The 15963-nt window shown below is 46.4% G+C and overlaps 1 protein-coding gene across 1 annotated transcript in view; it reads left to right on the top strand.

The window, feature by feature from the left end:
- Positions 1 to 10556: 10556 nt before the first annotated feature.
- The window catches only part of HAND1 (heart and neural crest derivatives expressed 1), a 326296-nt gene continuing 320889 nt past the window's right edge, over positions 10557 to 15963 (top strand). Inside the window, exon 1 of the transcript XR_011030601.1 lies at positions 10557 to 10587. The gene's annotated coding sequence lies outside the window, so the exon portion shown is untranslated. The remainder of the gene's footprint in view (positions 10588 to 15963) is intronic.

Genomic DNA, 15963 nt, shown 5'->3' with positions numbered 1-15963 from the left:
GTGAAGTCCTGCAATCGTGCATGCGACTGAGATATGCGTGGTGCAACTAGGCGCAGGTCATTGGAGGATCGGAGGGGGCGGGCTGGTATGTGCCTGACTGCCTGTGGACCAGATCAGAGATGTAGGTCGGGCAGGTCTTGTGCACTGATTTGTAGGCCAAGCACAGGATTTTGAAATTGATCCTAAAGCTGATGGGGAGCCAGTGTAGTGCTTTACAGAGCGGAGTTGTAGAGGCGCTGCGCTGAGAAGAATGTATCAGTCTGGCTGCCGCATTCATTACCAATTGAAGTGAGGCAGTACGGTTAGAGGGGAGGCCAGACAAAAGAGGATTGCAGTAGTCTAAGCGGGAGATGACAAGGGCATGGATAAGGAGTTTAGTGGTGTCAGGGGACAGGTAGGAGCGGATCTTGGAGATGTTGCAGAGATGGAAGTTGCAGGGTCTGGTAATACCTTAGATGTGGGGTGTAAAGGAAAGTTCAGAGTCCAGGGTAACGCTTAGACAGCGGGCTTGGGAGGTGCAAGAATGTGATGGGGAACAGTGCTTTTAGTATTCTCAATAGTGATGTGCAGATCTGGGAGGGGTGCAGCTGTGCGGGGTGGGAATATTAGAAGCTCAGTCTTGTCCAAATTAAGCTTCAGGTACCTGGCGGCCATCCAGGAGGAAATGGATGTGAGGCAGGCGGAGACTTTGTCTATGGTCGAGGAGGAGAGATCTGGGGTGTGGAGGTATATCTGGGTGTCATAGGCATACAGGTGGTAATTGAAACCCATGGGGGAGATGATTTTACATCATTATGTAAGACTGCAGCTTTCAGTGCTACCTAACTGCTGTGATCAGGAGGGAATTTTTGGTTCTTTTACAAAGATGACATTACTTTGAGGCAGAGGCAGGTAGGCTAACTATATATAACAAGTAATCTTGTATCAGCCCCGCCCGAGTGATCTTATGTTATGTACAATATCCCAGGGTTGCTGAAGACAGCTATGTCTAATGCAGAGTGGTGCATGGAAAGCTAGATATTTAATTGATCAAGAGGCAGGATCACCTCTCTTCTTCCACCACCGAGCGGCGCTATAATGCTGACATCGTGCTCTGGGTCCAGATCACATAATGTGACATATTTGCTCATTGCCCATCTAATATTATATCTGGGTTCATTACCCATCTAATATTCCAATCCAGTATTTCAATGGCATTTGGCATGCTGTTTTCTTTTTTTGTGTATGTGTGTGCATTTTGTGATATTTACGCTTTTTAAAAAAAAAAAAATGTGCAGTTTTTCGTGCGCAATGTTTGTTTCGCATTTCATGTAAGTTAATCGAAATGCATGAAAAATTGCATTTGTTTTGCCAAAGTTACATCCAATTTTAAAGTATATTAAATGCATTTTCATAGAAATGTATTTTATACATACAAAAAAAAACTGCAATCTGAAAAATCTCATAAAACACAAGCATAAAAATGCAGAGGAAAAATCAAAACAACACAGCCTGAAAAATTATGAAATGCAAAAATTCGACCAGCTTGGAAGTACTTGCGGCCCTGAGTAGTTCCGAGGACAAGTGCATCGCTACTGCGCATGTGTAATCTGGACTACTAGCGCTCAGAGACTTGAGTACTGTAATTCTGAAGAGCTGTTGGTCAATCAGCTTTACAGGAAGACAGCGCTGGAGCAACTGGCCGCACGGAGAAACATGAAGGCCCTGTGCTATCCCATACCTCCCAACTTTTTGAGATAAGAAAATATCGCCCCTATGCGGCCAGGTGGCCGCAATAGCAGCATAGGGGGCGATATTTTGGCTTGGAACGCGAAGAATCACTCGCGTTCCCAGCCTGTCGGGTCCTGACGGCGAGACCGGAAGTGGTCGCCGGCGAGGACGGGAGGGTCTCCGAGACACGGCGAGGGCACCGATCGGCTGCAGGGGGCTGAGCGAAGCCCCAGGTGAGTAAAAGTCATTTTTTTTGTATGACTTAAGGTTACCTTTTAAGTGAACCTTAGAGATGAAAGCCATCTTAAGTACCATACTTGCCTGGGGCTTCCATAAGCCCCCCTGAGACCGCTCAGTTCCTCGCCATCTCCCCTGGTGGCTCGTCATCCACAATACTGCCCAAAAGCCTGGCCAAGTTGCGTTTTGTCGCGCTTGCGCAGCCCGGCCAGGCACTCTCCCCCATTGCACTCCCGTCCCTGGGAGCTTTCTGCACCTGCACACTACACTTTAGATGATGTCAGCTCCACCACCAGCGGTTCTCACGTAGGTGCAGTAAATGCAAACCTGCCGAGGTTGGCATCTTGTACTGGAGGGGACCCCAGGCCACCAGCGGGAAGCGGAGGTACAGCGAGGGCACAAGACGGCTGACAGAGGCTGGAGGAAGCCTCTGGGTAAGTAGATTTTTTTAAACTCCTCAGATATTACTTTTAGGCCTCTTTCCCACCAGGACGTTGCGTTTTAGGGGACGTTATAGGTCGCATAACGTGCCCCTAACGCAACGCCTGGTGGTGTTGGAGGAGGACGCTACCTAGAGCTGCGTTATGCGCCTTTTGTGTCCTATGCGCTGCGGGGACCACGTGAGCGGAGCACTCCGCATCACGTGGTCCGCCAGCCAATCAGCGGCCGCTCCAGGAAGTGTGACACGGGGTAAGCCGCCGGAGGGTGCCGCTCAGGCCCTGCTGGGCCGATTTACATAATCTTTTTTTTCAAACACGCAGCTAGCACTTTGCTAGCTGCGTGTTTGGTCTGATCGCCGCCGCCCGCCGCCGATGCGCCGCTGCCCGCCGCGGATACAGGGCCCCCCCCCCCTGCATACCCCTTGCGCAGCCTGGCCAATCGCCGCCAGGCTGCGCTATGGGGTGGATCGGGACTCCCTGTGACGTCACGACGTCCATGACGTCGATGACGTCACTCCATTTGTCGCCATGGCGACGGGGGAAGCCCTCAAGGAAATCCCGTTCAGAACGGGATTTCCTTATGGGCAAGCGGCGCCGGCGGCGATCGGAGGGGACGGGCGGACGCCGCGGGGAGAGGGGAAGCATGTAGCTAGCGCTAGGCTAGCTACATGCTAAAAATAAAAAAAAAAAGTGACAAAAACCCTCCCACGGCTGCGCAGCCACGGGAATTATACCGCCAGGGGGGTTAAGGAAGCCCCAGGTAAGTATGAAACCTGAGATGGCTGTCATCTCAGGTACACTTTAAACCATGCCCCCTTGCCACACCCTAAGCACACCCCTAGTAATGCATACTATAAAGATTTCATCAGAAAAATATGTTGTTCTATAATGCAGGCCACACTGGCCCTTTCTATCCTGGTTGATTCACTTTCATATTAACATTAAAAAATAAGAAATATATTAATGTAAAGGATGGGAATAAAGTTTAGAGACAATTAAACAATTTTTTTATAGTAGAAAAATACATATATTTACATAGATCTCTCCTGAAAGAGGGGCGTAGCAATAGGGGGTGCAGAGGTAGCGACTGCATCGGGGCCCTTGGGCCCCCAAGGAGCAGGGGCGTAACTAGAAATTTCAGAGCCCCCCTGCAAAACTTTGGATGGGGCCCCCTCCCGCCTTCTCTCCGTGCCCAGACTTCTCAACTATCATTACAGTACACAACACTTGGGGAGGGGTAGAAAGGCTGGAGGTAGAACAAGACTGTACACAAGAGCCTGCTGCGCACTGAATAGGGACTGTCTACAAATCTTTGTCTGCAAAACTGTGTATGATTCCTTATCAGTGGCTGAGCGGATGCAGTCAGAACAACTGAGCAAAGAGCTATTCTCTCCTTGCCCTTAGTTGTCAGTCTGCCAGGACGGGGCCCCTGTGGCTTCTGGGCTCCCCTGCGGCTGCATCCCTTGCACGGGTTATTTTCACGCCCCTGCCGAGGAGCCCTCCCTCAACTGCAGTATTAGCTCTCTATTGGTCCTGTGCTCATAATGATCACTTTTATAGACACACTGAATAGTGGTAATCAGTCATTAAAGAACAAGTGACACCCATGCCAACCTAGAAATAAAAAACACATATATAAGTAGATAAATACTACTTCTACTTGCATAACAGATGTATTGTACTGTCCACGTTATGATTCCTGTAAATTTTAGAAAGGAAAAGCAGAGAATCCTATTCTAGGCAGTTTCCATCTTTGTTACCTTTGACCTCCTGACATCATTTCCTCCCTCACTTTTCTCTCTCCTCTTGCTAATTGTGTATTCGTTACCCGCCCTCCTCCCAGTGTCTTCAGACACTCCCACTGAGATCCATCCTAGGAAGTGCACTGTCTTATGTCATTAGAAGGAGGGGGAACTTAAGGGAAGAGGAGGAATATATTATAGATAAAAAAAAACCAGCATGCAGCTGTTTGGCAATGGCACTTAAAGGGCAAGTGCTCCTAAGATATGTGATAACTCCAAACCATAACAGCAGAAAAAGTTTTGAAAGTTTTTAATGCAGGATTAGCATCTTTACCATTTAATACACTCAGAGCAGTTGCTGTTGAAATATGATTTTTATGGTGACAATCCCGCTTTAACAAGCTGTTCCCCACCCCCTTCTTGCACCTCTGACACTGTAGTTGCCACTGGCAGGTTTTGGTGCACCGTATCACTTGTTATGTATAGAGTGCTTGGGGGGCCCCATTGTAAACCTTGCATCGGGGCCCACAGCTCCTTAGCTACGCCAAATGAGGAAGAAAGAGGGACAGAGAGACAGGGTTCCAAAAGAGGGACAGTTGGGAGCTATGATATCCAGAACCCTCCCTCTACTCGGGTAAGTATGAAACCTGAACTGAAAAAAAGTTTTCTCACTCCTTGTTTGATTTATGACGGACCTGAAGATGAAATTAAAAATTAAAAGTCTGGGGCTTCTACCAGCTCCCTGCAACTGTTCTGTGCCTGCGCGTTACCAAACTATGCTCCGTTCCCCCCGCTGCAGCTCACGTTCGTCCACGCCGACTTGTGAGTTGCCGTCCACAGTGCCTGTTTACATAAAAAGAGGGACAAAGTCCTGAAAGAGGGACAAATGAGGAGGACAGAGGGACAGGGCTCCCAAAGAGGGACAGTCCCTCCAAAAGAGGGACAGTTATGAGCTATGAAATAATATGCAAGTGAGTAGGAAGGCTGGCAGATATCTTACAGTTTTGGAAGTTAAACTGCCATTCAGGAAATGCTTAAAACCCCCCCATGAGGAGATGGATTAGTCTACAACCTGTCAGGTATGTCAGATTTTGCCTAGATGTGCGCATGCTCGTATGCATTCCCATGCCCAGGAGCGTCCTGCCCAGCTGCAGTATAAGAAAATCTCTACTGCATTACTGCACCTGCGCAGTACGTTCCCGGCGATGGGAGCGCGAACGAGGATGCACGTGGCCAGGGCCGCGTAGGCGCAGTGGACTGCAACTTCCAGAAGCAAAAGTGAGCCGCGGCGGGGGACCGGAGGATCGTTTGGTAACGTGCAGGCACAGAGCGTCTGCAAGGAGCTGGCAGAAGTCCCAGGTAAGTGTAACTCTTTTTTGTTTCATCTTCGGGTTCAGCTTTGGAGCCGACAGGTTTTGGACTAGTCCATCTCCTAATGGGGAATTCTCAGGGTTTTCTTTATTTTCAAAAACATTTCCTGAATCCTGAATGGCAGTTGCTACCTATCAAAATAATCAAACCTCCCAACTTTTTGAGATGAGAAAGAGGGACAGTTAAGCTATGCCCCTGTCACACCCCTGATCACGCCCCCAGCACACCCCTAGTGACACATACCATAAAGATTTCATAAGAAAAATATGTTGTTTTAAAATTTGCACCAAACTGGTGCATTCTATCCTGGTTCATTTTCCTTCATATTAACATTTTAAAATTAATAATATATCAATTTAAAGGATGGGAATAAAGCTTAGAGTCGAACACAATTTTTAGTAGAGAAATATATATATATATATTTACATAGAAAGAGGGACAAAGTCCTGAAAGAGGGACAAATGAGGAGGACAGAGTGACAGGGCTCCCAAAGAGGGACAGTCCCTCCAAAAGAGGGACAGTTGGGAGCTATGAAATAATATGCAGGTGAGTAGTAGGAAGGCTGGCAGATATCTTACAGTTTTGGAAGTTAAACTGCCATTCAGGAACTGCTTAAAAATCCCCCATGAGGAGATGGATTAGTCCACAACCTGTCAGTTCTGTCAGATTTTACCTGCTTACTTTTTTTCGCTGGAGCGGTCCATTAAGGGAGAGAACTTGATTGGCTAGTTTTGTTCACATGACCACATGTCATTCCTGCTGCTGCCTTTGTCAGATAAAACAGGAAGTGCAGCCGATGCGCGATCACGTGATCCCGGCCAGCTGTGACAACGTATATTCGGATTGTACCTGGAAACGGTCTGTTAAACGCGCTCTGCACCATATCGGCCAGAAGGAAAGGTGTTTGGCCAAGTACTCATTATAGCACTGGGCCGGAGTTATTTGACTGCGTCAGATTTTTCTGGAACGGCGATCTGAGGAGCGGATGAAAATCCAGGTAAGTGAAGTCACCCCGGGCAGCGGTACTGATGTACTCGGTTACGTTTAACGCCTTTTTAATGATGTTACTTTTTGATACATTCTCCTTAAAAAAATTACAATGTAACATTCTCGACTGAGATAAACTCACTAACAGATGTGCGGCGGAGGGGCTGCCAAGTGGTTACGCCGCGCGTTCTGCTATATATAACTCTGCACACATGGCCGGGAGCCTGCGCTATACAATAAGGGGGGCATTACCATCAGAGATGGGAGAAGTGACACCCCACGGGTCAACATCGAGGCTCGCAATCACATTCTCTGTTCCGCTGGCTACTGGGAATTCTGTTGTTCAACTGCAGAAAATTTCCACTGTGCAATATAAGTTCATGTATTTGTGCAGAGGTTTTAATCCGTATACCTGTAGTTAGGAAAGAAAAAAGTTACCTCAGTAGATGGAATATAAATCAGGTCATTTCGGCAGCACTGAGCAGTGGTGGGCCGAAATTTCGCATATGCAAAATTTTGCATCGAAATGCGCAATTATGCATCGTAATCATAATGTCAAATTTCAGATAAAATCATAATTAATATCGTATGTAATAGTAATATTTCATAATTTTGCATAATGTTTGGGTCATTTTGCATATTAATATGTCGACTTTAGTGGTTAATAGCAAAGCCAGCATACATGCGATTGATACCAAAATTTCTACAAAGGTTAAAGAGGAGCTGTTAGGTATAAGGTCTCAGAGAAAAAAAACACATATATCAGTAGCTAAATATTGGCTGTACTTACATTACATATGCATTTCACTGTCCACGTTTGTATTTCACAGAATTTTTATATAGTATATGCAGAGATAGATGCTCCTGACAGCTCATGGCAGGCTCCATGTTTGTCTGTCTTGTATGAAGCCAATTGTGATGTCATATCCTCCCTGCTTCCTGATGATTCGACTCACAAAAAATGTCCTAATGGTTCATGATCCGGACAACACTACTGTGCAGTGAATATTAATTAGCCATGTGGCTAGGAACAATAGCTGACTCATGCAGTATACTCTAACGGAACATGTGCCCTGTGATTTTTCAGTGCTGTGAGCTGGGCTGCAAGATACAAGCTGCTGTAACTTCTCACTGTGAAAGCAGCCTTAGGGCGGGATAGGGAAATGAATGGGAGGACCAAGGGAGTGCAGTGGGGAGAAGAAGCAACCCCAGAATGCTTTGCAGTATCTGTTATGCGGCCTGGCGGCCTCCTTAGGAGCTTGGGAATAAAGAGGCTTGCTGTTCAGCAAACATCAAAGTAAGAGAGATTTTTAACTTCAGTATTGCCTTTTTGGCTTCCTTCTAAACTGTTTAACACAAGAGAATAGAGGTTTAAATTAGCTTTTGCAGCCTGACAGTTACTCTTTAAGGAGAATAGTGAGTACAAGTCAAAAAAAGATTTTTTTGTAAAAGACCTTGTAGTTTTTGAGAAAATCGATTTCAAAAATACAAAGAAAAAATGGTATTTGAACTGTCATTTTTCTGAGTTTAAAAACCATTTTTTCTTTACATTTTTAAAATCGATTTTCTCAAAAACTACAAGGTCTTTTACAAAAATTATTTTTTTTGACTTGTACCCACTATTCTGCTTAACATATGTAGCAATTATTATTATTGGTGTCAATAGCATGTATGGGGATTTTGTTATTCACTACTAAAATCGGCGTGAAAATTACGCAAAATTTTACGCGAAATTACGAATGACTATGCGAAATAAATTTAATTTACAAATCGTAATTACATAACGGCGTAATTGTGAAAAGTTATACGAAAATTGGCGTAATCATAATTAGCTGATTAAGAGATTCACTGGCGCTGAGCGCCAAAGCTGGGCGCCGTCATATCACTAGTGCTATGCTGCGCACCCCACATACAGGGCCGGTTCAAGTAACAATTGGGCCCTAGGGCAAAATTAGCCTGGGGGCCCCCCAACAGACACCCCCTGACCAAAAAGCGTCATTAGAGGCCCTTTGTTTCAGCCAAATTTCCCTCCAGTGCCCTGAGCTGGCTGCTGACCCTCCCCCAATAACCTCCCAACTTAAAGAGACTCCGTAACAAAAATTTCATCTGGTTTTCTTCCATCCTACAAGTTCCAAAAGCTATTCTAATGTGTTCTGGCTTACTGCAGCACGTTCTACTATCACCATCTCTGTAATAAATCAACTTATCTCTCTCTTGTCAGACTTGTCAGCCTGTGTCTGGAAGGCTGCCAAGTTCTTCAGTGTTGTGGTTCTGTGATGCATCTCCCCCTCCAGGCCCCTCTCTACACACTGCCTGTGTATTATTTAGATTAGTGCAGCTTCTCTCTGCTCTATTATCTTTTACAAGCTGGATAAATCCTCCTCTGAGCTGGCTGGGCTTTCACATACTGAAGAATTACATACAGGCAGAGCTGTCTGCACTCTGCAGGAAGAAACAGCCTGACACTTCAGTGGAAGATAGCTGCAGAGGGAAAGAAGCACACAAATGATCTCTTGAGATTAAAAAGGAAGGCTGTATACAGCCTGCTTGTGTATGGATGGATTTTCTATGTGTACATCAACCTACTTCCTGTTTTGGTGGCCATTTTGTTTGTTTACAAACAAACTGTCTAACACTGTTTTTAACCACTTTTAATGCGGCGGGGAGCGGCAAAATTGTGACAGAGGGTAATAGGAGATGTCCCCTAACGCACTGGTATGTTTACTTTTGTGCGATTTTATCAATACAGATTCTCTTTAACAGACTCTGCATAGTCCCTGGGGAGCAACAGTTAAGATGGGGAGGGACACCTTGGGGGCCCCTACAGGCTCTGGGGCCCTGGGGCAATTGCCCATTTTTTCCTATGGTAGCTCCAGCCCTGCCCACATATGGGTAATGGGGCTCTGATTAAATCTCTCTCCAAGTTGCGACAGCAGGGAGAGCCGTCATTTGACTCACCCTATGCCCAGCTCAAGCGCGGTCGAACTACATGCACAGCAGATGGAAGTCTCTGGATGACCCGGAGACTTTCCAGATTCTCCAAAAATCCACCAACCACCATTCCAGCGCAGGGTCTCTTTATACCCATTAGACAAACCTGGTCAAAACGGTTTGTTGTGGCTCCTGTCTGTCTACAAACTCAGTGCCCCCCCTCCTTACCCTATACAATTCCTTGGTATCTAGTGGCAGTAGCATGCAACCAATCAGGCGAGGGTGCTGGTACCAGACTGGCCAATCACAGCCGCCAGCTCCTCCTTTTGCTAAGTGGTGCTGATGGTCTTGGGACCATTGGCATCACTGCTCTTTATCAGTAGCACGACATCTGATAGGTCACTGCTAATGATCAAGTGTGCGGTGATTGTCCCAATGATGGTGCCAGATCTTCATTTTCGCACTTCCGGTAAAGTTTTGAACGGGAGACCGTTGTCCGTTGATGTCCAGTCACTGAACTCAATTGTCCACCTGTGTCTTTCACTCACTGATGGATCACTCATTTATTGACAACTGCGGTCTAGCGCGTGTACGGAGCTTAATGCATTCGTTCCTTACTGTGATGTGTGGCAGACATGTGTCGCTTGGCGTTGCCAGTAAAATAATGACTACTGTTTGATCTCACATTCCTCATCTGTGCAGGATAAGCACACACTGCTTCTATATACTCTATTTTACATTCCCTGATACATTTATGCTCGGTTCCCACTTGCGATGGATTACGTGCGACCAGCGGGAGCGCACAGTGCAGGGCTCACTGTAGTCCAGCAGGGATTATCGCCGACATCTTACAGCACTGTACAGAGAGTATATTGTCTTGTCACTAACTGTCCCTCAGAGGAGCTCACAATCTAACCCCCACCATAGCCGTATGTCAATCTATGTATCCGTGTAGTGTATTTATTGTAGTCTAGGGCCAATTTAGGGGGAAGTCAATTAACTTATCGGTATGTTTTAGGGATGTGGGAGGAAACCGGAGTGCCCGGAGGAAACCCACACAGACACAGGGAAACCATACAAACTCATTGCAGGTGTTGACCTGGCTGGGATTCGAACCGGTGACCCAGCACTGCAAGGCGAGAGCGCTAACTGCTACGCCACCGTGCTGGGTATGTACTTGGTTGGTGTTGGCTCCGCCCACTTTTTCTAACCCTAACACACAATTACTCAATGACCTAGTTTGTGAGCTTTGCGGTCTTTGGCATCAATAATTTGCACTGAAATGAAACACATCTGATTGGCTGTACTCCACCCTCTTTTCTGAATTTGAACCCCAGTCACCCAATGACCAACTGTACCAGGTTTGAGGCCTGTGCCATTAACAGTGCAAAAATGGCAGCAATTAAATAATCCCCTTGAAAATCAATAGGTGAATTTTGATTGGCTTTTGTAGGTTCCACCCACTTTTTTGAATATTAATCCCGTCACCCAGGATGAGCATTTCACTGTCAGTTTAGCGATGAGCAGAGAACAAAGTAGTGGAAACACCGCCTTTAGGCCCATACCCAAGACCAGATTTTTCAGAATGATTTTTCATGAAGAATGATTTTTCTGCAACATCATTTGATGAAAATTCATTAACAATGTTTCGCAACGCACATCACCCATGGCAATTGTTTGTTTTTGAACGACTCCATGTTGGATTAAATCGTGGAGGATTGTTCCGATCCTCATTGCCTTTTCCGGGTTCATGAAAATAACACAATTGTTTGTTTGGGCCCTTTTCCACCAGCGCGTTTGCGCTGGCTGAATCGCAAAAACGCAAACCGCTAGCGATTTTACAATCGCTACGGTTTGCTTTTTAACATGGGAATCGCGGTAGGTCATTTACACTACCGCGATTCGTTTTTGCGGGGAACGCGAACGCGCGGCGGAGCGATAATTGCCGCGATTTTGCTATGCAGTGCATAGCATAGCAAAATCGCGGCCGCGAACGTCGGGGAATCGCCGGTAATTGCGATTCAGCAATCGCTAGCGTTCAGCGTGAACGCTAGCGATTGCTAGTGGAAAAGGGCCCTTTATGCTGGCACAAACGACGCGTGCAGATTCGCCCAGATGGGAAGATCGTTCGTCGACAGAGATCTCCGATCCATCTGGCCGTGGGTACTTAGTTTAAAAAGCGGACCTGAACTCAGAACTTCCTCTCCGCTCTAAAAGATAAGCAATAGCATAATACCCTTGAGGGCCCGTTCACACTAGGGGCGTTTTTGCCCTTTTTTCAAGCGCAGGCGATTTTCAAAATCGCCCACAAAACGCTTGTGCAATGATTCCCTATGAGAGAGTTCACATCTGAGTGGTTCGTTTCCGATCCGCTCGGATAAGCGGTGCTTGGGCAATTTCTGAGGCGATTTTGCCTCAATGGAAGGTATAGGGAAAACGCAAACGCTCACAAAATCGCTTTGTGCAGCAATTGCGTTCGCGTTTTTAAGAATAAATACATTGTATTCTTTACCGGGTCAAAGAGTTCACTTCCTGATTAGCGTCAGGGAGTGAATTTAAAAACCGCAATGGAAAAGTGCTTTTACTAAAAATGCAGCGCGCAGTGGAGCGCCAGGAGGGGGGGAAAAACGCAGCACAAAATCGCAAAACACTTGCGTTTGCGATTACGATTTTAGATGTGAACAAGGCCTGACAGAAAAGCATTTTTGTTACAGCTGATAGAAATCCTGCACTAAATCTCCTGTGTTTCTACTTCTTGTGGATGGCGGGTGAGCTTTTTGTCCCTAGGCCTTCTCAGAGGACTAGCGGACATGATCTGCGCATGGAGGAAAAACGTTTTAGCCATTTATTTAGGAAAGGGTTCTTTACAGTAAGAGTGATTAAGATATGGAATGCATTGCCACAGGAAGTCACTATGGCAAACTCTATACCTGCATTTAAAGGGGGCTTAGATGCTTTCCTTGCGTTGAAAGACATCCATGGCTACAATTACTAGGTTATGCCTAATGATCTTGATCCAGGGATTTTATCTGATTGCCATCTTGAGTCGGGAAGGAATTTTTCCCTTTTAGGACTAATTGGACCATGCCTTGTGGGGGTTTTTCTCCTTCCTCTGGATCAACAGGGATATGTGGGGGACGGGCTGGAGTTGTACTTTATACTGGTTGAACTCGATGGACGTATGTCTTTTTTCAACCCAAATAACTATGTAACTATGTAACTATGCTTTCATGGAAGCAGACATAGGGCTAACATCCTGTGTTTATCAATCAGCTACTCTACCACAGCAGCCAGCTGACACAGCTGAGACATCAAATTACAGTTGTGATTAGTCACAGATGAGGGGTAATTAAGGTGGCAATAGATCAGGCAGGTGCATTCCCGACCGATAATGCAACCGCGCCCTTACTAGGAAACCATGTGGGGTGCGTGCGTATGCAGTGGAGGAATCCCGGAAGCCAGCGGAGGGACAAGCGGAGGCTGCGGACAGGTAATGTATACACTTTACACGGGGCACCGGGGGGCATTTACATTAGGGGGCATAACGTCAGGGCGGAGAGGCGGACGTATGCGGCGCACAAGGCCGATCCCCGAGAGATTTCATGCTGAAATTGATCGGGAATCGGCCTGCTGTGTATGGGAAGTTGACAGATCTCTCTCTAATCAGATTTGATAAGAGAGAGTTTTGTCTCTTGGTCGAATCTGCGGCTGCCCATACACCGCTAGATGTATGGCTACCTTAAGGCTAAACTCTCTAAATACACACAGGGTGCATTTCTCTATGTTTTTCTTCTGTCCTGTGCAAGAGTTCAGGTCCACTTTAAAGAGAACCAGAGATCCTGTAAAGAAAAGAAGTTATACATACCTGGGGCTTCCTCCAGCCCCATAAGCGCTGATCGATCCCACGCCGCCGTCCAGCGCTGCCCGTAGCTATGAGAACCGGGACCCCGCTCTGCCGCCAGTCGGAGCCAGTCTAGCGTAGCAGAGGTGCGCTCTTTGCGTATCTCTGCAGCACTGTATGAAGAGATACGTAGAGGGCGCACTTCTCCTGCGTAGTTGTGGGCAGCGCTGGACGGCGGCGTGGGATCGATCAGTGCGTATGGGGCTGGAGGAAGCCCCAGGTATGTATAACAGCTTTTCTTTAGAGGATCTCTGGTTCCCTTTAGAGAGACTCTGTAACAAAAAAAAGTTCCCCCTGGGGGGTACTCACCTCGGGAGGGGGGAGAGGGAAGCCTCAGGGTCCCAATGTAGCTGCAGGCAGTCCAGCGCTGGCTCCCCCGAGGTGTCCCGGAATCCTCCCTCGACAAGCCTGACAAGCACTGATAAGCGCTTTTTTTCAGGAAGTGAATAAACGAATCGCTCTGCAAAAGCGCTTAGAAAAGTGCTTTACAAAAAAAGCGCCAGGAGGCTCGAACAAAATTGCACACAAAAGCGCAAAACGCAAGCGTGAGCACTTGCATTTTGCGCTTTTGTGTGCGATTTTATTTTAGCGCCTTCCTCTGCGTGTTAGCGATTTATGATGTGAACAAGGCCTTGGTGTGTAATGCATGAGGACAGTTGCTGTGCTAAGAGGGGCGGAGCTGAGTAGTGCATTCTGTAGGCCGGGGTTAATCTCTCTCTGGCCTGGCAGACCACTCTGATTGCGGCCCCCTGCCACTCCACAGATAAGCCTTCTGCCTCAGAGACAACCTAATCTGACTTTGCGTTTGAATTTTGGATAAGGAACCCCACTAGATGAATGTTGATGGGAAGTTCAGAAATCTGAGCTCTTGGCACTGCATTATCATCAGATAAATGTCACATTTCCTACTGGCACGTTGGCAGGACTTTTTATCACCCAAATACACAAAGGTGTGATTGTATGTGACTGAAAACACCACAAGTTAAGGTGGCACTACATCAAGCGACTTAGCAGCCAATCGACCATCCAATTTGATTATTACAATCGAATTGGATAAAGATCAGTGCCTCCATGTGCACGCCCGACAGGCAGTGCAACCAATTTCGGGACGAAAATAGGTTGCTTTCTCAATCGCGCATGCTGCAAGATGTTGCTTGATCAGACAAGCAGGCAACAACAGCGTGCAATTTCCCGACGATTGAATGTCGCTGTCCCCCCCAATGTCAATGTCCCCCCAGTGCCCGTGTAAAGTACACATTACCTGTCTGCGGCCTCCGCTTGTCCCTCCACTGCTCCGAGTGCATTCTCTTCTCCATCCACGCACGCCCCACGTGGTTTCCTAGTAAAAGCGTGCGCGTGACGTGTGATGTAGCTGATACCTAAAGAGCGGCTCTGCTTGCCAACCTGGGAGAAAAGGGGCTCTAGCTTCCTAATACTGAGGCAGTGGCATAGCTAAGGTGCTAGGGGCCCCGGTGCAAGTTTCACATTGGTCCCCCCCAGCACTGTGTTACAGTGTAAGAGGTGCAAGAGGGGGATGAGGAACAGTTTGTTAAGGATTACTACTATTCAAAGTATCTATAGAAGTGGTTATTAGTTACTAGTGATGATTGTAATTTGCTAATTACGATTACGCGAAATTACACGTACATTTTTGCAATTATGTCTAAACAAATTCGTAATTCAATTGACTTTGTATAAACATTCGTAATTACACATGAATTTACACGTAACTTACGTGTAATTTCGTGCCGACTTTGGCGGTGAATTACAAAGCCCTCATAAATGCTATTGGTACCAAAATTGCTATATAAGTTAAGGAGAAAAATGGGTACAAGTCAAAAAAATTTTTTTTTTCAAAAAGATCTTTTAGTTTTTGAGATAATCGATTTTAAAAATGAAAAGAAAATTAACCAGCAAAATCGGCACGAAGTTACGTGTAATTATGCAGAAATTCATGCGTAATTACGAATGGTAACAATCGACTACGAAATGAATGATGCTATTCCCCCAAAATTTCACATTACGATTATGATGCGTAATTGTGTATAACGATGCGTAATTACGCATGGGCGTAATTTCTACTCATCACTAGTTATTACCAGAACAGGACCAAAAGAACGCTAATACTGTGGTTGAGGGAGGGCCCCTCTGGCCCAAGGACCCCGGTGCGGTCGCAGCCTCTGCACCCCCTATTGCTACACCACTGTACTAAGGCCCCAAATACTAAGGGGCAACTGTGGCTACCTAATACAAGTGCCCCCTGTGGCTGCCAAATATTGGGGCACCTATGGCTTCCTATACTGGAGGAACAAACTGACACTGGTGACCCGCTGGCTACCTAACACATAAAACATAATTTTTATGACGGAAGGGGCAGCCATTTTTTTTTTGTTTTTTGTTTTTTTGTTTTGTTGTGGGAATCAGTGAATTCTAGTTACATCTATGGAAGTCTATGTTGTAAGGGCCAGTACCCATGATGCAATTTTTCCGACGACTGGTGATTTTTTTTTGAGCGACAATTCTTGTTCGCGCTTGACTACTTGTTCCCCGATCCATCTTACTGCCGGTGGGTGTAAGCAACGACACGCAACAGCACACTATGGGTGCGAACGAGAGTTCAAGCAATCGCGGTACTTTGCACAGG

This window comes from Hyperolius riggenbachi, chromosome 3, assembly GCF_040937935.1.
Source record: "Hyperolius riggenbachi isolate aHypRig1 chromosome 3, aHypRig1.pri, whole genome shotgun sequence".
Lineage (NCBI taxonomy): Eukaryota > Metazoa > Chordata > Amphibia > Anura > Hyperoliidae > Hyperolius > Hyperolius riggenbachi.
Note: the sequence above shows the minus strand (reverse complement) of the source record. Positions and strands in the feature narration are given on the sequence as shown.